Consider the following 25495-nt stretch of genomic DNA (forward strand, 5'->3'; position numbering starts at 1 on the left):
GTTTGTCTTCCAAAAGATATTTGTCTTCCATGTTTTATAACATGAAATATCTAGGGCTTTGGCTGGTTAGGGTCTAGGTAGTCCTGAGGGATCATACTAAACAGCACTAAAAAGGTAAGATGGAAATTTTGGCAGATTTGAGGCATTTAAAGTTGATTTATATCAGTTCTTCTCTGGGTAAGGAAGCAGGCTGCTGATTTCTGGATGAAGGGTCATGTTATTGATGTGACAGTCTTCTACCTCAGTGAAGTCTATTGGAAGAGTTTTGCTTGAAAGCCACTGTGGTATGGATTACCCAGATTTAATAATATAGGGAATAGTATCCCAATTAGCCACAGGTGAATAAATTGGTTTAGGATGTTTTCATCTATCTAGCAGAAAGGTGGCTGTGAGTAGTTACAGCAATGAATTGCATCAATACTGTGGAAACAGGATGCTTCATTAGAATAAAGTAATGGCTGATAGGTCATCCACATGCTTCCTTCAAACATCAGCTCTCTTGCCAAAGTTCTGAGCTTCATCAACTGAGAAACAGTAGATGAGTGTCCTGAAAGAACAACTAGCCTCTCAGACATAGTAGTATTAATATACATGTACAGTGGGGTGATTCTTGGAAGATTCCTCAAGAAAAAGTCCTCAAAACAGAAAAGCATATGGGTCAAAGGTTACATAAATTTTATTATCATTATTTGTATGTTTTTGTGAAACTATGCTGTGGGCAAAGAAGAAGAAAAAGTTTCCATATATGTCCCTCATAACCCAGGGGATCACAATAGTAATTGCAAAAATAATCTGAAAAAATAACAAGACATTCTCTTGCTGTTATCCTGTAGAAATAAAGATGTCAGACTGCAGTTAGAAACATCTTTTTATCTTTAATTTCTCAACTATTAAGTGCAGGATTTGGCATGGATGTAAGCTTTTTCAGAAGAGAGTTATTTTGAGCAGTAGTCATCCTCATTAGTGGGAATCTTTCTGCAAGCATCACAGTAGAAAATATATAATATAAAAGAAGTGGTTTATATACTTGTGTCTTGTGCTAGTTTCAGGGGGAGGGCAGTTGGTTGGTTGGTTTTAATGTTTGAGTTTAATTCATATGTGGTCTTATGCTTACACAAAAGAAAAGCAGGGTTGATGGGTATAGTGGAAATCTTGATAGATCTTTAAACAGTCACAATTCTATTAACATTTTAATTTTCATTATTCAACAAGCATAAATAATTATTTTAAGGAAGAGAGGTAATGTCCATTTTTAGTTAATGGCAGTAATAAATGTTTCAGAATTATCACTTTTCTATCAGTTCAGATGAATTCAAACATAAGATCAGAAAATATTTATTCTTTCCATTTATAAAAACTTAGTAAAAAAAATAAGCTTATGTGTACCATTTTTAAGACTGTAAAACAAATTACTTTTCTAAAGATTGTTCTAAATTTTAGTTTTTGGCACCTAGAGATATGGATACTGGGGCTTTACAGCAACCTTAATAAGGAAATATTTTCATCTTTAAGTGAAGTAAAAGCTCTCTAATACTGCTTTACATCAATAGAACTTCTTTTGTTCCAGTAGAACTTTAACATTCTTCTGTCAAAATACGTCCTTAAAATACGTTATCTGAATATGCACACTACATATTTCCTTATAGATCTCACATATATGTAAATTATATTTAATTTTTATAACCTTGTATATATCATGAAACTAAGTGAAAATGTAGATATTTTAAGTAAAATATTTTATTTAGTTCAGGTGGAAGAAAGTTCTAAAGCCAAATATGGTCAACCCATTCAGTATTACTAAATGAGATATTTAAATCAAAGTACCTGTACCAATCAAATTCAAGACTCGTTGCTTACCAATTTGCGAAGTCAGATAAACTTTTGAAAAATGAACATGAAAAAAAAATATTTTATTAGTATAAGATATGGCTTCATTTTTAGAAAATACTCAAGGAAATAATAAAGAAACTAGCTCAACTTCTGTAACAAGTATCAAATTAGCAAGGCATTTGATCCAAGTTAACATTATGTGTTTTAATATATAGTATGTAAGTGCCATACCATTATGTAGGTTACCTCTTTGCAAAGGATTCCTTGCGTGAGACGGGAGTTTTATGTAAATTTTAGCAGAATTGTTAACATATATTCAAAGTGGTTTTGTAAGTCTTGATAGGTGAATATCTTTTCTAAGAGAAAGTAGAAGATTTATTTCTTGTCTACTGAGACCATGGTTTTCAGAATTTCCTGAAAAGCCCATTAAATTGCAAAAAAAGTTACTTGATTAGTATATAATGATATAAAAAAGAAAACAAGAAACTGATTATAACAAAGGGATCCTAGAGCTGAAGACCAGATGAACAGTTTTAGTCAGAGATTTTGACAGGATGCACTGAGATGCTGTGCTAGTGTCCCTCACTGACCCAAAAAGGAGCAGCAATATGAGTGCAGAGGCCCTCTTCAGACTCTGATGAGAATATTTTTATAGTTAATGTACCATGAAAGGTGAACCTACTGCAATTTTTAAAAAGTAATGGCAGGTTTTTAAGGAGTAATTAGAACCAGTACGCTACACTGGTATCCAGAAGATAAACCAGTTCTCCACTGACAGCAAAAGACAGCTGATCATTTCTGTCCATTCAAGTAGTAGTCAGTCAAAGACTGTAGAAGACTAGTTAGATACTTATGCAAAATCTTATTAGTTGCTCTGCTTATATCGCTGGCTAAAAGTGAAATGTATCATTATACTGAAACCATATGAGAATAAAAATTGTTATGTGTATTTAACTGCATACAGATAATGCTCATAATTTTTGCCAGCCTTGAAATGAAGTACAGCCAGTTTTCAAGATCTAATAAAATCTGACTTATTAATTAAAGGGTTGTCTTTGTTTTCCAGTTCTAATTTTGGGGCAATTGTAGTTCAAGCATAGATTTAACTAAGAGCACTATTTTGGCAGATACTATTGCTCCTGGCGCATCGCTGTAATAAAACTAGATCTTACTGAAACTGAAGACAACTTGGACAGCAACTCTGCATGTGATTTAGAGGTAGTTTGAAAGTGAACATAACAAAAATGTTGGGAGCTTAACCATTTCCATTACCTCATGATTTTAACTCTCTATGGCACTAATACTTTTTGATATGGTGCAGATTCTACCTAATTCCTTCCACTCCAGGAAAAGACATAGCACTTCTTACTAGTACACTGAGGTATATGACATCCCTCTGTAGTGACAGTTGCACAATTTGAGGCATAGCAGTAAGGAATAAAATGCCACTATTATGTCACCCAAATGGAAAAAGTGATGCTGCGCAACTCAAAGCGACAGATCTGGCCTCTTCCATTAACATCAAAGTTTTATCTATGTTTAGCCAAGGTTCACTTTTTAAAGAAATAAAGGTCCTGAACATAGTGAAAGCAACAGATGAGAGGTATCTTGCTACAGCTAGATCCACTTCAATTTAATTTTTAAAGTAACTGAAAATGTATTGCTTTTTACTAAGAAAAAAATTTGCAGGTTTCCTCATATTACTTTTTCATATTACAATAGGGTTTCAGTGTAGAAGTGGTTTCAGTTCAACAGCTTGTTAGATTGCAGTGACTGTTCATTAGGAAATGAAGATAAACATCAAATTTACACCTCATAAGTCTGAGAATATCTCACTCAGTTCTGCTGTAATTAGAACCACTAGGATACAGACTTCAACATGGCCTGGGTATTTACTGTGGGCCATTTTATGTGGATTTTGTTCAATGTTTTACTTAAATTTTCTGTGTAATTTTTATAGTTGCATAAGCTGTCTGTTGAAGACCAGAATTTTAAGTGCCAATTAATGCGTTTCATCAGTTGCATCTAAATTCACCTGCAAGTACATGTTATGTATGCAACCTGTCATTTCAGCTATCGGTTAAAATAGACCAGAAGACACACTGTCAGACTTCATCTCTTATCTGGATCACATTCTTTGGTTTTCTTTCTGGTCAAAATGTAGAAGAGAGTTTTTCTGTGGCCAGTTCAGGTCCTCACACAGGGACGGAAGCTTATCAAAGCCATCATCAGTTAGACCTTTAAATAAGGATCTAAAGCTAATTTAGATTTTCCTTCTTTCCCTTTCATGATAAATCTTGTGATACGCACATGTAGTCCTGATGTGACAAGAATGAAAATGGCATTCCTCAAGAAAGCTTGTAAAGAAAGACAACATTTACTCTCTGCGGGCCAGAGACAAAATATGCCATAAGGAAGTAATTCTGGAAGATCTGTTGGGCTTCCAACCCTTAGCCTTTGGAACTGGGAAAGATGTTAAAGAAATAATTGTAAGAAGATGTCAGTAGCAATATATCTGAAATAACAAATTCTACAAGAACCTTTATTTGCTAAAATTTTGAGTCTCATAGCTACCAAATTTGTCTCATGTTAATCATTTTTTATTGAAAATGTGTGACAGATACCTTAAAATATAACTTGAAACATCTTATCGCACTTCTCTACTGAGTGTAGAAAGACAGAGCAATTAAAAAACATGTCCCATCACTGAAATTTCATGGTTGTAATTTAAATTGGATTTCAAGATCATGGGAAATAATGTAATAATGAGTGTTAGCATGCAGAAAGTCATAGTTAATGGACTTTAAAAACTGACACATTGCTCTAGAAGAGTCATTAACACATTCCTTGGCTTCATAGGAGAGCTAACTAAAGACAGATGCATTGAATTAATTAAAACAAGGAACTCCCAGCACAGAGATCCATATGTAAGGAATGCCAGTGATAAACTATGAATTAAAGGAAGAAAATAGACTTTATTAAATAAGAAAAAAAAAGATTCTTGGATTCAATGTACTTTGATAAAACTGTTCTGAGTTCAGAAGATTTTGACGTTAATATTTAATTCATTTGAAGTTTTCACTTCTGAAATTGAATGACACTGTATTGAAGAATTAAAAGTTTTTCAGTTATCCCTGAAACTTAATTTGAAGGAAAAGGTGGTACCATAGTAGCATATCTGCATATTTAATGACAGTGCTGCCCAAACTGAAGAGATTTCAATATTATGCCTGAAAGAGTAAATTACTTAGCTGTAATTTTGCTCTTTAAAAGGTGTCATTATACTAGTTCTCATTACCAAAGCTCAGAACTCTATCTGGGGAACTGGAAGGACTGTACCTGTTCTATTTATTTAGCTGGAGTGAACGGGCACTGAAAATGAAAGGTGTCATTGCCACTGTGATGATTTGCAACCTGAAATAGTCTAAACTGATTCAGGTGAATTAAGTCCAAAATTTGAAGTTTTGTTGTTTAGGATTCACAAGGCATCAATAAATGGATTATACAACATTTGGAAATGTAAGGCAAACTATCAAAATTCATCAAAGACACTCACAGGTACCTTGCACTGTCACATACTCCTTTTTGAAAAGGATGGTTATTTTCCTAATTTTAATAAGACAGAAGAGAGGGAAACATAAACAGATTTTCAAAAAGAATCCTGCAAATAACTCAGTTAATAATCTCACAGTCTATTAACAATCAAACTATGTTACAGGTATAACATTTTCTACCACCAGCTGCTGTCTTCAGAATGAATCCTGACACCTGGTAAGAGCATGGAATGCAACTATGAATAAGATAGAATATTTCAACAATTAGGCCATGAAAAATACCCATAAAACCTATTCACATAAATAAAGTTGTCAAACTTTAATATAATTTTGATCATAGATGTTATTTAAATTAGGGATATATTATTTCAGAAATCAAGCGTCCAAACTAACCACAATGATCCCAGAAAATTCATCTCTGGTAATAAACAGAATGCGATGGGAGCTTGACAACTGAGTAGAGAAGGTGAAAAATGCAGAAATCTATGTAAGGAAGTTAAAATTGATGAAATTAATAAAATTTTATTATACCTGACAAAATTACAAAGAAAGGTCCTTTTTAATTCTGACCTTAAACTTCATAAAGATACAGCAAAATTTCCAACACCTGAGAGCCATTTCAGTTCAGTTCATATGAGTCTAGAGATCAAAGCCAAATGGGGAGAAAAACAGGACCTTTAATTCTTCACACTCATGACAAATAAACACAGTCATGTTATCAGCCTAAAGAAAGATTTTTATGTAAAAAGAATGTGAAACAGAGAAATAGTTGCATTAAGGTTTTAGTGGTGACTCACTGATAAACCATATGATAACTCAGATAAGGTCCAACCTGCAATCTGACATATTTTAAAAAGCTATGAAAGATAAAATAGTAAAGAGAACATGCGCATGGTTTAAAACTGGAAAGGTCATGAAACAGAGATTCATAACAAAAGGAGGTGAGAGAGATCAGCTAAATAGTCATGTCATGATTTACATGTAAATCTGTGTTTTGTATGTCAAAATCACCCCCACAAATGGAGACGTTTCAGATATATGTTGCAGGAACATAGCTTATTAGTCAGAGTTCCCAGTACAATCAGTTATAATTTTCTCTTTCAGTGACTTTGAAAATAATGTTTACGGTTGGAGCAAAGCAGGTACAAAAATCCCTAATTCTTCTTCTTAGACAATAAGTTCAGTGACAACAAAAAATAATAATTTTCTCATGGTCTTCTGGCAGAACTACAGACATGCAAAGACAGATTCAAAAGGTCAAGTTAAAATTCCAGGTAAACTTGGTGGTTTTCTTAAGACACATAAATTTCATATAGAGATCAAACTGCTGAGTGATACAAATTTGTTCAAATTTCTCCAGCTTCTCCTAAAGGTATCTCATTGCTGGATACAAAAGCTTTACAGTATTGAGATGTGAAATAAAACTGACTACAGTACTTCTGATCTCCTTCCAGAAGGGAGCTGTAAGGAGATCAGAAAGCTGATCACAGAACCAAAAAATTGTGGCTCTTTTAAGTAGAAGATAAAGGAATGGATGTTGGACTACTTTGGGTTATATCACTCTCCCAGCAGGTCAGGAATACTACTTCCACCAGTCCCATGTCATAAGTACGTAAAGGTGACACCCTACAAAATTGTATCTTTGGGGAGATGCAGAAAGTCCTATACTAAAAACTGAAGATACAAATGCACCAATAACAGCTTTTACACTATCTTTAAAGAAAGAGCTCTCCCACATTATCTGTATGTGGCAAATACCATGGAATCTTATCTCAGTCTTGGACAAAAAGTGGTTCTGATCTTTTACATAGTTTTTTCCAATATATTTTCTCATTCTTCTATTCAAGCTTTCCAACTCTGCTCTTAAGCACCGGGGTCTGGTGTGAGCAACTGCCACTATGACTTTTGTTGCAGTCTGAACCTTACCACATCTGCCTTCACAGGAAGTTTTGTTATTCATTTCAGAGTTTCTACATCCTACAAACCCTGAGTCTGATTAATTTCATTTTATGTCTTTTACTTAGAAGTGTTAAAAGCAGATTTAGATCTGTAGATTCACCCCTTAAGTGATTAAATTACTTATCATGTGCCTTCCTTCCCTGGAAATCAGTTAACACTTTGCATTCATGAGGGATACATACTAATCACAAAGATGTGTTCATTACTTGATAAAGTTATGCTGGTATTTCTTATCTTTTACAAAATTGCTTTTCAGTCTTCTGTCTTATATCTACACAAGGATTCTGTTTCTCATGTTAGCTAAGGATTTATATATCCTTAAGATGTATTTTTCTGCTGTAAACATAAGAAAAAAGATGTGAATTAAAAAAGCATACAGAAACACAAACAAGCAAATGGGAGCTCTTTTTTGTCACAAATATAATTGTACTTTAAAATTTTGCAAAACATGCATAATTTGCCAGATTCAGTAATTCTGCTGGAGCTACCTGCATTTTGCAACAGGAATGAAAAATTAAGGTACATATCATTGAAAATACAATTTTCCATGCAAGAAAACTCCACAAGCGTAAACCGTGACCATCACTCACCCTGCCAAGGAAGGAGCTGAAGGGTAGTACTGCATTCTGTACAGCCAGCAATGTTCAGGTCTTCCAGAAAGAGAATTACCATATCTAGGGATTATAGCAAAGAAGGTATAACTGGAGGAATGCATTAAAGAGTATTATTTCTCACTCAAATTGTGTGGTTAATTTTTGAGGGTTAGCTGCAATAAAAATTGTCATACAGAAGATTTTTATCATTATCCCAAAGAGAAAGAACTGGCCAGATGTATATACTTTATAAGACATTCTAAAAAAAAATTAAAGTTGATAATACAGAATTTTCATCTAAATGTGTCACAGAAAAAAAAAAAAATCTAGGAGAAATCTGTTAGTGCAACGGCTAGGTATGTATTTTGTTTGAAATGTATAAAACCCCTTTCTATAAATATATTTGACTAATGAAGGCTATTTGATGCCTAAAATAACAGAAGTTAGGAAACAGGTGACCAGTCATATGCCTTTTTTTAAACAGTGTGGATAATTTTAAAGCAGACTACATAATTCAGCATAGCTGCCCATAACTGGGAAAGCTTGGACACCATATTGGTTACTTAGAGTTATGCTGACAGTCTATTCACAATGGCCACATTCACACCTCACAGTGGGATCCCACTGGAAGGCCAGTCATGCATAAAGAGGAGAACTATTCTCCCGACAGGAGCATGATCTTTTGGGACAACTGGCAGATCAGCAGATTCTACTTGCTCATGCTTCATAAAGAGTCACAGCAGCAACTCTGTTTAACCAGCAGAGTTCAAAATTTGAAACCTTGTCCTCTACAGAAATTGGTCACAGATTGCTCCCAAAACTGGTGTCACAACACAATAACCAATCAGTTCCTGCAATGCTGTGCTATTACCTTCAAGTTCCATTTAATGACTGGATATTATAAAGTACTTTTTGGCATTTTGTCTGTCAAAGAGTTCAAATGGGAGAGTAATTTGTAACCTTACAGTTTTTGAAACCCGTTACTGAAAAGGCTTTTGTAGGTGTATGATATTTTCATGTAAATATAGTCATACATAAAGGGAAATAAAACTCAAAAAATAAAAAAATCTTAAAATCCTTTATTTGGCATTATTCCATGTAAATACTATCAGTGTATTGGCATTCAAAAATATTTGCAGTGAGAATGTCATTGTTCTTGATTAAAATAAATAAATAAGCAAACAAATAAATAAATATGCATATAGCTTAAATGAAAGAGTAAGATCCTGATTTTATTTTTCTCCTCTATTTGCATCTAAAGCTACAGTTTAAACCAGGTTCCATTAAGAGGAGCCCAGGTACATAAAAAAAAAAAAGAAAAAGAATGGGATCCCTGAAGTCCATTGTTACTACTTGAAAGTGACTCGCAGTAGCAAACACCAACTCACTACATTTCCTTTTAATGTCTGACGGAAAACTGACTGTGTGACATAGAATCAAATTTCAGAGACTATTAAATATAGGAATGGAAATATTTGTTCATGGCTTTCACTATGAATAATTACAGTGATTTCACCAGGTAAAATCAAGTTTAATCATTCTTATTTTACTATGATAAGCAACATATTCGACAGGTTCTATACACCTTCAGAACAGTGTCAACAACCTAAAGAGAGATAGTGTCATGGTATAAGCCCAGCCTGTAACTCAGAACCATGCAGCCACTTGCTTACTCTCCCCCCACTTCCTCCCCCAGCTCCCAGAGGGATGGGGAGGAGAATCAAAAGAATGTAACTCCCATGATCTGAGATAAGAACAGTCCAGTAACTAAGGTATAACACAAACCTCTCTTAGGAGGGTGTTGAAATACATGGTGAGGCAAGCTGGACAAACAAGGCAAGCAGAAGGGATTGTGAAAAGTTACGTTATTACCTACCACAGTGATCTTGAAAAAATTCAAAGGAGAGAATACATCTGAATGAAGTTAAAGAACTTTTGCCCAAAATAAAATGATTAGTTTTATGTTAAAGTGATACATAGAAGGTAGGACCCACACTGATAATGTACTTGTTATGTGTTAAAGGTGGTGGGGTTTCATTCTTATTTGTAATGAAGTTAATCTTTATTGCTTGAATTGAATTGGGAGAATGCTAGAGACAAACTGGATAATACTACTACTGATAAATTATTCACCTATGAACATCCCTTCCACATCACTATTATTGTATACAGGAGCTACATTTTCAGAAGCAATGCTGAGCAAAGGTGGTGGTTTTGCAGATGCAGCACTGTGTGGAGATATTAGCTGCTGTCCTGAAAGCAACACAGACAAATATACAGTCAGACTGTGATCATTTGTGCTTGTTTGAGTCCAGTACTCTACTGATGAAAGTGTTAATTCTTGTGGTCTTCACTAGTTTTCACTAATGAAACTAAGTTCTATTGTGCAATGCAGGTAAGTCTTATTGAGTCTGGTTGAAGTTAGTCAAGTTAGACAGAGATCAGAAATTTTAAGATCCCTTCCCTCTTATTCTCTGAGTTACTTATTGGAAACTGCTTAGTTCTGCTGTGGAGATTATTCTGCATTAGAACACAGCAAGTAATATTGGTAAAGAAATTATATAAACATTTACATTACAAAGATAAATGTTTCAATTTACATGTTTTCCAAGTTCAAAATAATGTTGATATTTGGAAACAACATGCCATGTATGCATAGTACTTTGAAGGCTGTTGTTTTTCTCTATTTTTCTCATTTGAATATTCAAAGTAAAAAACACACACCCAAACAATAATAAAAAATCCTCCTGTAGATATAAGTGTGTCAATGCACAGAAATCTATACTCCAATAGTCGTGTTTAGGCATCTTAATTATACAAAATGACTGAAGGTTAAATTTAAAGCCTGAAAGTTATTAGAATTATCTATAGCTTATCAAGGAGAACATGGACAATTGCCCTGTTTCTTTACATGGAATTATCTGTTTATGTTGCCAGATTTAAGTCATTTCTATGTTTCTCTAATCAGTTTTTACTAGCAAGAGATCCATTTTTTTTTTTTTTTTTCACGTGCTTTAACTTAAATTTTGCTTTAGCTGTCTAGATTGAAATGCTGTACAGGACATGAAAACCCAACTTGCCACACCTGTAGCTTAAATAATATTGCTTGTGTTTAGGTTTAGAAAGATTTAGCTGCATGTAAAGCAGCTAAAACTATTCTGAGTTTTGTCATGAATGTCAAACAAAAATTTGACAGTGACTGCTGAAAAGACTATATTGCACATAACTTAATACAAGCTCTGGAACCTGCAGAAATCATCTAATGTCATTGATGATAATGGTAACAGGATACTAGGCATGAAAACACATGACAGGATATATACCATGCAGAAACTATATTTTTGTAGTTTTTAAATGGGAATAGTAATTTTTATTTAGTCTATTTTTTAAGTACTCATAAGCTTAGACATATTTCTGTTGTGGAGCAAAGACCAATTTAAAATAACTAAAAGTGAGTAAGTAAATATAAACATAATAATTCCCTGGTTTGCTATAATCAATAAAGTATGGAACTCAAGGTATAATTTGTGGCAATACTAGACTACAACAGGATGAACAAATCATACTTTATAGTGCTGCAAGACCCTTCCATGTTAGCATTAGAAAGTGATAATAATTTTTATGGCAATGTTCAATTTATAGACTTGCTTATCTTCTCACACTTGTGTAAATCAAGAGTTATTTTACTGAAATAGATTGTTACAACACTGTAAAATTGTTCAAGAAAAGAAATGGTATCTCGGGGTCTATCAGAAAGGTTTGCAATAAATAAAAATAAGAACATTGAGATGTCTATCAATAGATAGGAATAAATACAAAATTATCCTTTTGTTCACCATCTAAGTATTTCCATATGTCTCAGAATTAGAGAGTATAGATTAAAAGTGCAGTCTTACTGTGTTTTCTATAACAGAAAATTGTAGGTAGGAAGAATTCCAGAGGTCAATCTCCTCAGGAAAAAAAATAATAAAAAATAGTATAATTAAATATCCTAATCAATAGATTGCAAGCTGACCGATGTGTGTAGTGAGAAGTAGCTAGAAGAACCAAACAGCATTTTATTGCTTGTGCAGAATCCTCCTCAGAAGGAGGACAGCAGAAGGGTTTTCCTAAGTATTAAGAAACATTCAGAAACTGCAAAAATGTTCTTTTTCTGAATGAATGTAGACTGAAGGCATTTTTAAGAAAAGGAGAGAGACCTTATAAGAGAGAAAAAAATCTGATCTGGGATATTCTGCTGAGATGTAGAAGATATCTTAGAGTTTCAAATTACTTATTCCTGTTTTGTTTGATTTGAACTTGAATATAGCCTTTTTGCCAGACTACTCTGAATAGTTTGGTAATGGCAGAAATCTGAGCTAATAAAGCTTAAGTTAAATTCCACTATCCAGTACACAGTTACTGCCTAGATTGTAAAAGGTTTGGCAGAACTCTGATCTGCAGTAGCCAATTGTCAACCTGGACACCCAGATAGTGAGAACTGCGTTACCACAGCCAGGATCTGAACAGACCCCAAACAGATATCTTCTGCATGGATTTTGAATGTTCTGATCCCAGAGCTGTTTTCTGTTGCCTGACATGAAATTCTGTTCCTGTTGTCTAGACTAACAGAAATGTTATTATAAAGCTGGAAAAAAAATGCTGAAGGCTCCAACACTAAAGTAGTCTGACTAAAACCTCATTGCTCTTAACACCCTCATGTTTAACAGACCCTAATGTAAGGGTTGGCTACACTGTTTTTTTCAAAACAGTTGTTATGATTGACATATGGCTAAACAAGACTTGGAAGACTTTGGGGTTTCTTTCAATTGACACAAGTTTTCTATAGTAGACATATATAAGCCAAAAAAATACAAATAGTTATGCTGAGAACTATGGTAGTATAAGTCTCGAGTTTAGCATAAACAGGTCTTATTACTTTACTTAGATATAATTGCTTAATATATATCAGATAATATAATTAAACTAGTATATTATATTTCTGTGCATTAATTTTCTTTTAGCATTGAAACTATGTCATTAAATTTATTTTAAAGGTTGTTAAATTTTTCGCAAGCTTTGCAAATATAGTTTTGCGTGTAATCTAGTAACCTACACTGAATTTCTCACAACAGATTTCCAGAGGTTTCTGATATGTCTCTAGATTGTAAGTATAAAGTTTATATATTCGATGCGATTAAGTAATGACTAAATCTGAGGACCTGTCAATCAAATTGTGACACTACATGTCTGCAACTGTAATGCCCTTTCTTGTAGCTATGCAAAGAGAACAGCAAAATCTCTCAGGCACTTAATTTCTTCCTGCAGGACTTAAATATCTGAAGAAATCTTTTCAGTTTCCTACTCAGCTGAATCAACTGAGCTGAGTCAGTGTCAACTACATTTGACCATCACTTCTGTTTTAAAGTTAATGAGCATTTTGAAATGCACAGTCTTTCCCTTTGTGACAGGAATGTCTCAGTGCATGCAGAGATCTGAAAAACATATGGCTCATAGCTTCTTATTCCTCTTTGCCCTGCATATTATTTTCTGCATTAGGGAAAAGCAGTTAAATGTTCTATCCAACTGTACCTCATGCTTCATGTAAATGTTTTGAGCACATCTATATTTGCTGCAGAAATGTGTTCATTACTACAGGGGTAAGAGAGTTTTTGATTTTTTCTATAGTATGTAACAGAGCATAGGATAGCAATGTTCTCTTTTCTAAAGGGTATTGTGACAATACTACAGTGCAAAATAGCTTCTAGGAGGAATACTCATCAGATTGGATGTAGTACTGCTTTAATACACATACTCTGCCTTGTATGCCTGAAGCTGCACTGTACCACTAGCTGTATACAAGCTTGCTTAGATATAGTACAAGGATCCAATGTGCAAAGGCCAGACATGCCAAACTAGGTGCTGTATGTTAACTATGCAAATATGCTAATCTCTTTTGAGTCAGGATATGAGTATTCTCATTTGTGAATAGTAGTATATACATAAACTATTATAAAAATGAAATTGCACTAAAAAGTGTGCACACTGAATTCAGGGATTTGGGTATTTATGTTTTTATAGTTTCACCCTTTCTTAAAATGAAGGAAAAAAAACCCCATAATTCCAAGAAAAATTTTGCTATTATGTCAATCCTGAATCTTACAAAACCATATATTAGATTTTGTGCTAGACTCAAATTTAATTCTTGCCAATGCCATTAACATGCTATTAGCTGATCTGAATGTTGACTAACATCACGGTCTTGTCACCACTCATTTTTTTTCTGGATTGAACAGAAAATGGTGGCTGTCACTGCATTTTATAGAGAACTTCTACTGTTAGGCAAGCTCTGAAAAATATCTGTTAGATTTAATTGTTTGTGTGACACAGGTAGAGCTGGTGAAGTGGTGCCACTACTTAATACAAAGATTTTTCTGATAAAGGGGCCAAGATTTTCCCCCTCCCTTTTCCCCCAAGGGTATTCAAAAGAGGCTGTTAATATGGAGCTCAGTCCTTACTATTAGTGTAAGCTGATAAGGGACCCTTATGTTTATCTACTGAACTTTAGTTATGCAGCTCCAGTCTTGGACAGTGAAATTGTTTGGACGTGGCCTTTGGTGATCCTGAAATTCTGACTGGGAGAATAAACTCACTGCTGTAGATTCAGGAGCCCCTTCTGGCTATCTGGATCTGACCTTTGCTGTGTCTGATGTTATAGCTGCTGTCCTTCAGCCAGTGATAAGAAAAAGCAGTCATATAGTTGTTGAAATGCAGCAGAGAGATTTTGCAGAAGTTGCTCATTTGAGAAAATGTGAGAGGCAAATATCATATGTGATGATAGAATAAAACTCTCAGCAATGCTGCAGAAGTACAGACCATAACTCGTATAAACTGCAGAATGAAGAGTGCAAAGGAAAGGTCAAAATGTTTTCCCTACAGAACAGTGAAGATGAAACATAGATGAAATATTTGAAGAAGCTGTGTTTTGATTCTGTGTCATTCTCAAACACTAATTGTGTTACTGTTACATACTGATCTTGGCAAATTATCTGATAAGGAAAGAGGCCCGGAGTGTTTTCTTCTAATTGAAAAATACTACAATACTATCACTCTTAAGGTTCATTTTATTCACTTTCCGGTGGATTTGTATGAACAAGAATTATAAAGGTTAGAGCACAAATTATCATCTCCCTCTTTTTCACTTTTGCTTTGAAAGCTGCCCATAATGAATATGACTAGGTGTGCCTGGTGTTTGACATTGTCCTTTTTAAACATCAGCTGGCTGTCACGGCTTCCCTTTTTGTGTTGTAAGTTGGAATCATGTTTCAATTAACACAAAGCAGCACCAAGTGTTTTAGCTGAGTCTTTCCTATTTTATATTAAAAAGTGCATTAAAAACACTGATGATCACACAGTTTCTAATCTAATAAATATGAGGGCTTCCTGGGGCTAGATTGGCATTCAGCATGCCCCTGGTGGAATAAGCATATTGACAAGAAAGTTAAATTATTTTCTAGAACTGCTGAAGCTGGAATTAAAGAAGCCTCTGATAGAGGCTTTTAACTCAGTATGTGACAAAAATCAGTTATGTAGTAGAAGGACTTTTCTGAAGCAGCAATTTAGAGACAATATTAGGTGAATACTAATTATTGGACAATGACAACAAATGCTGGAAGATGGAAGAAAGGGTTTATATGAATTTCCCAGATTAATTCTGAAGGAATTTCATAAAAGGTGAGGTGATCTGCATGGCAAGAAAGAAGCAACATTAAACTAAATGTTTTACCAAGAACTATAAAGAAATCATGGTTGAGGAACACATGCAGTTTGCAGGTAAAATGTTCATGGCATGTCTGGACCTTGCAAGTTAGATCTTTCCATTAAAATCAAGCAAGACTATACATATAAACAAGCAAGCCAATGCCACTTCAAGCAATATGAAAGTATTAAAGAAATGTATCAGGATATTCTGTACAAGAAATATGTAAAAGACTGCTGTGAGCCTGACCAATTGAAGTTGCTAGGCTCTAAACTAGTTCTATTTTCTGGCAGTCATTTTAAGACCATGAAGAATTTTTAGTGAAAACTTTCCTTTATAGGAACATGCCCTATACATATCTTAGAGTTACATGAAAAGAAAAGCAAATACAGAAAAAAATAGACATATACTAAATGTTATTCATATTGTAGAGGAAAGAGAATAATCTGAATAGTTAAAAAATAATGTCCAAATCATAAATGGCACCTCTTTTGAAAATTCCTGCTACATAAATAAATATTAGCTTTCTGCAACTGACATTTTACACTTCTATTTTTAACTTTATTTGAATTTGATTTTATTAAGAGCCAATATTCTAATTAAGAATCATTGTCCTTAGTCAATTAGATTTTCCTTTCCCAAGTCTAAATAACCTCCATATAGCAGGTCATTTTTTACTTTGGTAGAAGACAATTGAATATATGCCTTTCTCAGGGCTTAGAACCCCAAGAACATCTATCTGGAAATTTGCAATAAATTATAATTAAATAAGTTTTTGAAGAGTCTAACTCTTCTTTACCCTTTTTTCCCCTTTCTTCTCTAATTGCTAGGGACCTACAGATTATTAATTTCCAGAGATGCTGTTACTTCCTTCAGGAAAAAAGAAGGAAAGTCACAGTGTTCTGTAATAAAAATAGACTCTGAATAGCACAAGTCTTGGTGTAGAAGTCTTTGTGTGAAATTTTTATGACGTAAGCAGTGTACTCATGTTTTGGTGCTGATAGTTGTGTTTTAGCATTAACAGAGGGGCTACTAATGGGAGCTTGCTAAGAGTACTTATCATAAGGACACCAAGCTGCTGCTAGCATAAAAACCTTTTTTTTTATTTCACTACCAAAGTGACCCAGATGCTTTACCTATGTAAGTTTCAAAGACTGAATTTGATAATACATGTATGATTTGATAAAATAGTGGTCTTTTGCTTTTTGGGAGTAGGGCTTTGTGCAAGAGTGAATTTGTCAAAGATTTGGATACATTTGAGCATTTTTCTAAATTGAACTTTAAACATTTGTCCTTTTCACATAGTCATAACTTCTTTTAAGCTAGACTCCAACAGATGTCTTAATTGCATTGCATAGATGTCCTCAGTAAGTAGTGGCTGACATGTATTCCTACTCCATAATTCTAAGTCTGTGCAAGCCAATAGGAAGAAAATATTTGCTTAGGTAAGAAGTGAAAAATGTGATATTGATTAATCACTGGAATAATCTGAGCTAGCAAATTCTCAAATTCCCTTGAGGTCTTCAAAAACAAATAGGTTTCTCTTCTGATACAGATGTTTTAGCCAAGTTACTGAGATAACTAAAAAGCTGAATAAAAATTCAGTAGACTTTGACAGAGAAAGCCACACTAGGTTAAATATTGAATCAGAAATTACTAATCTTGTATGAGGATGACTTATGGCAATCAGTGTCTTCAAACAAGACTGCTTTTGGAAAATGTTCCTACAGTTGGGATGTATTTATCTGATTGTTTTCATTGCTTGCTAGTAAGCGCCTTAAACATTTAATCCCTGCCAACTGATACCCTGTTAGAACACCTGTGGAAATGTGGAGTACCAAGTGTGTGTATCTAGTGTATAGGCATTTGATACAAAAAATTCAGGAATTTAAGAACTGCGGGTCTTAATTGAGATGAGAGTTGGTAAAGCTGCTGAAGGAGGAACTTCTAGAAGTTCTATTCTGCAGCAGTCTCATGTTCATCCCCTTTTCCAACAAATCTATTAATAAATTAAGACCCTTGTTTTCTTACTTTAGGCCACTGCATTCCCTAGCGCATTTATTTGTTCTCAGAAACACATCTCTATTGCTTTATGTATAAAGAGGAGAGAATAAAACCGCTGAGTAATATATTCTGTAACACACTATTCTCATACTCATTGAAATAACTTAAGCCACTAGTGCCTATCTCTTTTCTGAGATTTATTTCTTTATTGCATCCTCCCTGTGGTTTCTGAAAATGATGTATCTATATCATATTTGCATGTATGTGATTGCCCACAGAAATAAATTCTTGCATGTTATCTCTCTTTAAGCATTGGCACATATTTAAGATTCTTAAAATTTTTTAGAAACATTCTACAAAGTGTGTTCTATGGATATTATATGGTATAGTGTCACAATACCAAGTTTTTAATTTATTAATCATTTTAGGAAGAATATGTTGTGAGAAGGAAAAAGACTATTCCAACATTCAGATTTCGCTTGTTCTCAAAGTAGTGTGGAATTATCTCATGAAAGGAATCTATAAGCCGATCAGTAAAAAACAGTGATAGCAATATGCAACATGTAGTTTTGGTTTTCCTGTCTCCTGTGTTAATTCGTTTCATGTTATATATGTACTAATAGTAACAAATAGTTTCACAGTATCACAGTATCACAGTATGCTAGAGATTGGAAGGGACCTCAAAAGATCATCTAGTCCAATCCCCCTGCCGGAGCAGGAACACCTAGATAATGTTACACAGGAATGCGTCCAGGCGGGTTTTGAATGTCTCCAGGGAAGGAGACTCCACAACCTCCCTGGGCAGCCTGTTCCAGTGTTCTGTCACCCTCACTGAGAAGAAGTTTCTTCTCAAGTTTAAGTGGAACCTCTTGTGTTCCAGTTTGTACCCATTACCCCTTGTCCTATCATTGTTTGCCACTGAGTAGAGCCTGGCTCCATCCTCGTGACACTCCCCCTTTATATATTTATAGACGCTAATAAGGTCACCCCTCAGTCTCCTCTTCTCCAAACTATAGAGACCCAGCTCCCTCAGTCTTTCCTCATAAGGGAGATGCTCCACTCCCTTAATCATCTTCGTTGCCCTGCGCCGGACTCTCTCCAGCAGCTCCCTGTCCTTCTTGAACTGAGGGGCCCAGAACTGGACACAATATTCCAGATGGGGTCTCACCAGGGCAGAGTAGAGGGGAAGGAGGACCTCTCTCGACCTACTAACCACCGCCCTTCTAATACACCTAATACACCCCAGGATGCCATTGGCCTTCTTAGCCACAAGGACACAGTGTTGGCTCATGGTCATCCTGTGGTCCACTAGGACCCCCAGGTCCCTCTTCCCTACACTGCTCTCTAACAGGTCGTTTCCCAACCTATACTGGAACCTGGGGTTGTTCCTGCCCAGATGCAGGACTCTACACTTTCCCTTGTTATATTTCATCAAGTTATTCCCTGCCCAACTCTCCAGCCAGTCCAGGTCGATTAGAAATATTGCAGGTAGATTAGAAATATTGTTAATTATTTCTCATCATAAAGACTACAATTCACTGCACATTTTGAAGAAAACTCTTTTTTCCTCTTCTTTTGATGGCAAATTTAGAAGTAGTTTATTTTCATACATGTGTTTATATGCATATACCTGCAAGCAGTATTAGAAACACACAGATCACATTACAACAGCTAATGCTTCACCTGGTCCAAAACTTGCAGAGATATCAATCACAGCTTGAAATGCAGACAGAAGGGAGAATAAACTGTAAAATATAAAATCACCCTTCTGGGATCTCACAGCTGTCTGGCTGGAATTTCTGATCCTTGCTGGCCTTTGAGAAGTGAAGCATGATAGGTTTAGCAGTTAAAGTCTTTTCAGTTTAGGATGACAAATTTCTGAACAACCTGAGAAAAGTCAATGTAACTTTTTCAACTTACATTGTAGGACTGTTGATTTAAGTGATGGAAATACCACCTGGAACATTTATTTCCTTTACAAAGGGACTTATTTGCAGCCAAAACCAGTGCACAGGTGGGCATTCAAAGAGATATATGAAAGTTCATACACTCTGTTTACAATTTATCATGGCATAAATCCGGCCTGCTATAGTTTCACTGCAGTCCTGACATCCCTGTGTAATCTGTGTAATATAAAGAATGTGTGGATTAATGCTGGAGAATTAGATGCTATCCTTACCTCAGAGCAGCTGTAATTCCACTGCTGCTGGAAGATAATAGTTTTGAGATCTATTGCTTAGACTTTAGGAAACTGGTATGGTGATTTTAAGCTCACATTTTATGATGGCTGGGAGATCTACCTTCAGTTTAAAAATGTCACATAATACATCAGTATTTTCTGTCATTTGGTAGTTACATGGGTAAAAGACAAAACTGTAAGGATTTAAAATGAACAGCATAAGAGAGTATTTGATGTTAGTTTTAACTCATATTTGAGGAAGCCATATAATTTTTGCAGTCAAGTCAATTTAGTGGGTGATTTTTCAGTCTTTATCAAAAGTCTCAGTATTTCTGATTCCCATATCTGTGATTAGTGTATGTGATAATTTTCACGTGAATATTTAGCAGTATATGTGATGTGTGTGCAGATACATTACTGACAGTCAAATCTGAATTAGGTAATAAAACAAAAGCTGAGAAAAAGAGCAAAAATATCATAGTGAAGAGGAATAAATGTCTTTGTTCATGTTACAATTTGTAATAGCACATAATGATATCTTCCATAGAATAGTTTTAGCCAACTGCTAGAAATACTGCTAAGCTTCTTCAAAGCAAAGAAATTTGCATCACACTGCAAACACACTTAACTGGTCCACTTGGATTTTTCATGGAAGATGACAATTTGAAGTGCATTTCTTTCCTGGTTTTGAAGCTGTGACTATTCTTATTTCTTGTTTGGGATATTGCACTGCAGCTATAAGTCAATGACCTATGCACTACGGATTGATAGACACTAGCTTTTGAGTACACAGGGGAAATAGCTGCATGCACCACTCTTTGGTGCCTAGCTACCTTAAAAGGCCATCTCCTGTTGTATAGAAATATTACAATTCTTTGAATTTTACACTGTACACATATCAGCCTTCTTTACAGTTTGATTGAAGTTTATTTTAAAGGTGTTTAAGTGAATTGTTTATCTACTTATGTAAGTAGCGTTAACAATGAAACTCTGGAAAAACTGAAGAACATTGCCTGGCTTGAGCAATCTGAAAATTTGCTGATTGGCAAGTGTCTTGGTAGACCTCTGTCATTCTGATTTTCATTAATCAAGTTTTTAATTTCAGTTTTATTTCAGTAAATTTCATTTTTTATTTCAGTTTTATACAGTATTCTATTTACAAATGCAGCTGGTAATTACAACTAACAGTATTCAAGTTTAAGCAGAGATTTGCTGTCTAGAAAATATACTATCACAGAATACCATGATTGATGAAATTACACGCCGCACAGCAAATTTTCTTAATATCCTCCAAGAAGAAAATTAGGCTTTTTTTTTGACAAGACGTATTCTGCGTAGCAACCGATTGTCAGCTGACAGAGAAACAATACTTTGAATCAGTGGCTATGTGCTACTAATGTCATCCTAATTTAGTTTTTCATTTATTTATGTTCCTTCTGAATACTGGTACAATGTTCAAGAAAAGCAACTCAGCCTTTAATATTGCTACAATGTGGCTGGATTGGCTCAAGTGTTACAAAACATGTGCCATTGCAGGTGCTGCTATGATTAGGAATAGAGTTGAAAATATATTCCCTCTACACCCTTATCTGCACTTTGCTCTCTCCTTTTCTTTTGCATAAATCTATGCCTGTAATTTCTGTATTCTTCAATTACCCCATTTTTAACATACTAAAACCTGACTCTGGTGAGTTTAGCATTCAAATGAATTAGTGTATAGAAATTCTGAGGTTTTAGTTGTAGAACACTGCTATATGATACAGCTTTTAAATTTCATCCTGTTTAGTGCTGTACCTGCAAGCACTGTCTGTAAGTACAGACTCATGGTGGTATGACCACAGAGGCCGTGGTGGCATATTTACCCGTTCGTATTCATCTCAGCAACTCCTTAGTATTGTAGAAGGTTTTTGAAGTATTCTTGAATGTCTGGGAGTAAACATGAACACCGAAAATAACGTGGGGAGAAGAAAAATTGTCAGTCAGGAGAGAATGATGCTTGTTTAGTGCATGACTGTTACAATGAATTTTCCTATTACTGAAAATGCTTGCCCTCTTATAACACCTTACTGAATATCCCTGCCAGCGGAAAGGTCAGGTTGTAAGACGTGACTAATACTATTGTCAAAGAGCTCATATATTTTAATGTCATTTTTATTGTACCTTTTGTTTGGCACATATTGGGTGAGAGCAACGTGATCTTTCATCCATTTTAAAGAGTTGAAAATGGATAGCACTGGTTTGGAGGCACCATATTTTCATTAAAAGCATTCTGTGCTAGGTGGATCATACCTGTCTGTTTTCCTTCTATTTTTTTTTTTTCTTCTTTTTGTGTCAAGTTGCTTAGGGACACCACATTACTGACAAAGAAAGGTTTCCCAAACAAGGTAATGTACAGAAGCCTATGGGTAAGTCAAGGACTTCTTCCCTGTTTATTCTGATTCTGAGACAGCATATGTATTGCTTACTGTCGTGACAGACATCTTTTCTAAAAGTACCCTGAAGACAGTACATCAGCACACAGCAGGTGTTGGTAGCCCCTTCAGGATGCTAACTGAGGAGGGTTACTTCGTAATTGTAGTGTCACCATGATTGATACAAAGATGTCTTCTGTGTGAAGGCAACCACTCGGGAAGATGCCTACAGGTATCTACTGTAGATAAATCACATCCTTATTTCAAGCCATTTTTATTGAAGACTAGGACTACAGAACAATTCACTGTAGTGTCCAACTAGACAGAAGTGGTTTTGGTGAGATCTGCATTCAATTACAGAAGACCTAAAGTGAGGAAAAAAGAACAGCTATTCTACCTTGGTGTGTGAAAACTTTTGAGCTTAGAGATCCCATAAGGAGTATTGTATGTACTCTTCCTTCAGGTAGAGAAAGAATCATGTCCAGGATCCAGGCTGAAGAACAAAGTTTAATTTGCAAATAGCCTTTCTTACACATATGACATAATCTTTCTAAGTCAAAATGTATTTTTCTCTCTGGGAGAAGCAAACTTACTTTTGTTATCTATTCTTTTTTGTTATATTTAGGGAGGAAGTGAAGCTAGTGAGAGAGGATACTAAGCTGAAAATACTCCTCTCTTCTGCTTCCATTTCAGCAAAAGTTCTCTATCCAGATGTGTTTTTCATGTGGAACATTTTTCTCCAATATTTGTTCTGCCAGTATCTATTAATGCATGTGCAGAGTATGAAGGGTAGAAAGTATTATACCATTTTATAACAATAGTACTTACAAACACTACAGTTATCTGTTACAATACACTTAAATTCTTACCGCAGTACAATAATTCCTTGAAGAGTTGCTACAGTAGAACAGTGATTGATAACAATGAAACCCTGGACTTTTTAAGATGGTATTTTCTATTATCACACAGAATTCAGCTGCTAGTGCACATAAGTGATGGTTTAGGCACTTATCGATTAAGTTTCCCAAATTACCTTCCCCCCACCACCACACTTTTGATAGCTCCAGATACCCAAACACTTTTGTCTGAAAGGCAGGGAGGAGTGGGAGTGTGGCAAAATAACTGTAATTCACACACAGGTTTCTCTTTTTTTTTTTTGAAAGTCATACTATTCTTATATTTTGACAATTTAAAGATGAAAAGGTTGCTCTGCCCTGAGGAGACCTTTTTGACATTACCACAATAAAGTGGTACTATCATCATGTTAATATCAAACTAGGCACTAAATATTAACTGTCATTTTTTCAAAACCCAATATATTCCAGTACCCAGTAGTAATAACAACAAAAATGAGATTCTTTTCCTACTAGTACAACTGCAAATTCAGTTTTACCTTTCTATTAACTCAGAGAATAGTTCACCTTTTATACTCCACTGAGTTTTTTTGGTATACATGTTTAAAAATTACAGAAGTGGACAGTACAGGAAGGTAATCCAGGAGACTAGATTTCTTTTGGAAAGAGCAAGAGCTCTTTGATGCATATTTGATGCATCTTTGATGCATTTTTTTCAGACTGCAAACCCAACCATCCATAAGCCTCCTGGCTTAATTGAGACAAACTGGTATTTCACCCTGATCTATTTTGGGATCACAGACCTTTTGGTAAATAAGATAACTGCAACATGTGTGAGTTCATGCTGAGGGGGCAAAAATAAGAAGAGAAAAGGAAGGAAAGGAGGGAGGGAAGGAGGGAAAGAAAGAAAAAGGAAAGGAGGGAAGGAGAGAAAAGGGGAAAAAAATACAAAAGGGAAAGAGAAACAGTGGGGAAAGCTTATAATTCAGACACAGCACTTCTGGGAGGAAGCTGTGGCCAGAAAACCATCAAGCTAAGTAGTGCAATAGAACTCAAGCTCACATCCCACAGTGCTCATCTGACTGCAGTGCAAAACCCAAGGAAACAAAAGAACCAAAGAACATTGTACATTTGGCAGCAGTTGAGAAATTGATTTTCAGGCACATTAAAGGAGTCTACCCATTGTCAGAGAAGACCATGAAGAGTATTTCCTCTCTCTATATTATAATGTGCTCTGGGTCTACCATGTGGCTGTCCAGAAAAATCTGAAGCCAGTTCTGAAATGTAGCCAGGAAGTCAAAATGGATCATTTCAACATAGAGAATTTCTGAATAGGTTTAAAATTTTCTGTAATGGATCCTAATGAAGAATAAAGGGAAGTGTTAATGACTGTAAAATGGAGCCTGGAGCATCAAAGACTCTTTTGTTAACGCGCTGAAGTAGGAGTTACTACAGTAATGGAAGTGGCTGTTAATTATGCAATGCAAGTCTTGAGATATGAACTAGTATTTAAGTCTTCTCATTCACGGTAAACTCTCATGCTATGATTCCTTTCTGGGGAGTATTGTATATTTTGTATCCACAGTTTTGAATCATCTTTTCTGAAAGTGGCCCCGCAAATCAGGATGTATTATAGGAGACTACCAGTAAATTAAAATCTTTCACCCCATGGAATTAGGAACATTACAATGAATATGACCACTCAAATTAAATATTATGATGTGCTGTGGATTACTGGAGAAAAAATAGAGGCCTCTGAAAATCAATAATTTTTAAAGTTCATTTTTATCTAAGCCTTAATTGTCCAAAGGGGAAATAAGATTCTATAAAAACTAAGCAGAAAGCAGAAATGTAAAAACTACATTCCACATTCAGATAAAAAAGCCTCTCCACTCATAAATGTGGTCATCTATCTTTTGTTGAAAGCAGCAGTTTATCAACTCTGTTTTGCCCTCTCTGCTTTTTTTTCATTCTATGCAACAGTTCAACTTCCCTAAGGTATTTGGCCAGCCAGTGAAAAAAAGAACCAACTTTTTTTATTTTTTTTATTTATCTTTAGGCAAGCATTTTTCCATATCAATTTTACTCTCTTCTTATCCTGCTCTGCTCATTTCTGATAACTTTATTTTGCTGTTACAGTATGCAACACTGAAAAATCTGAACAGTTCATTTTAGAAGAGTTTGTGGGAGCAGCTCTACATAGTTTTCATCACAGTGACTGTCCTTCAGTCCCTTTCAGTTACATTTAGATTGAATAAACTGAAAGCATCAGATGTTATAAATAAAACAATTTGACATTATTTCACAAAATGTCAATGAAAAATAAATACTGATTAATAAAAATACCAACTGGCCTAAGCTTATCTAGATCTT

Source organism: Pezoporus wallicus, unplaced genomic scaffold (assembly GCF_028554395.1).
Source record: "Pezoporus wallicus isolate ANWC-B61680 ecotype Strahan unplaced genomic scaffold, APGP_CSIRO_Pwel_v1 contig_5647, whole genome shotgun sequence".
NCBI classification, from domain to species: domain Eukaryota; kingdom Metazoa; phylum Chordata; class Aves; order Psittaciformes; family Psittacidae; genus Pezoporus; species Pezoporus wallicus.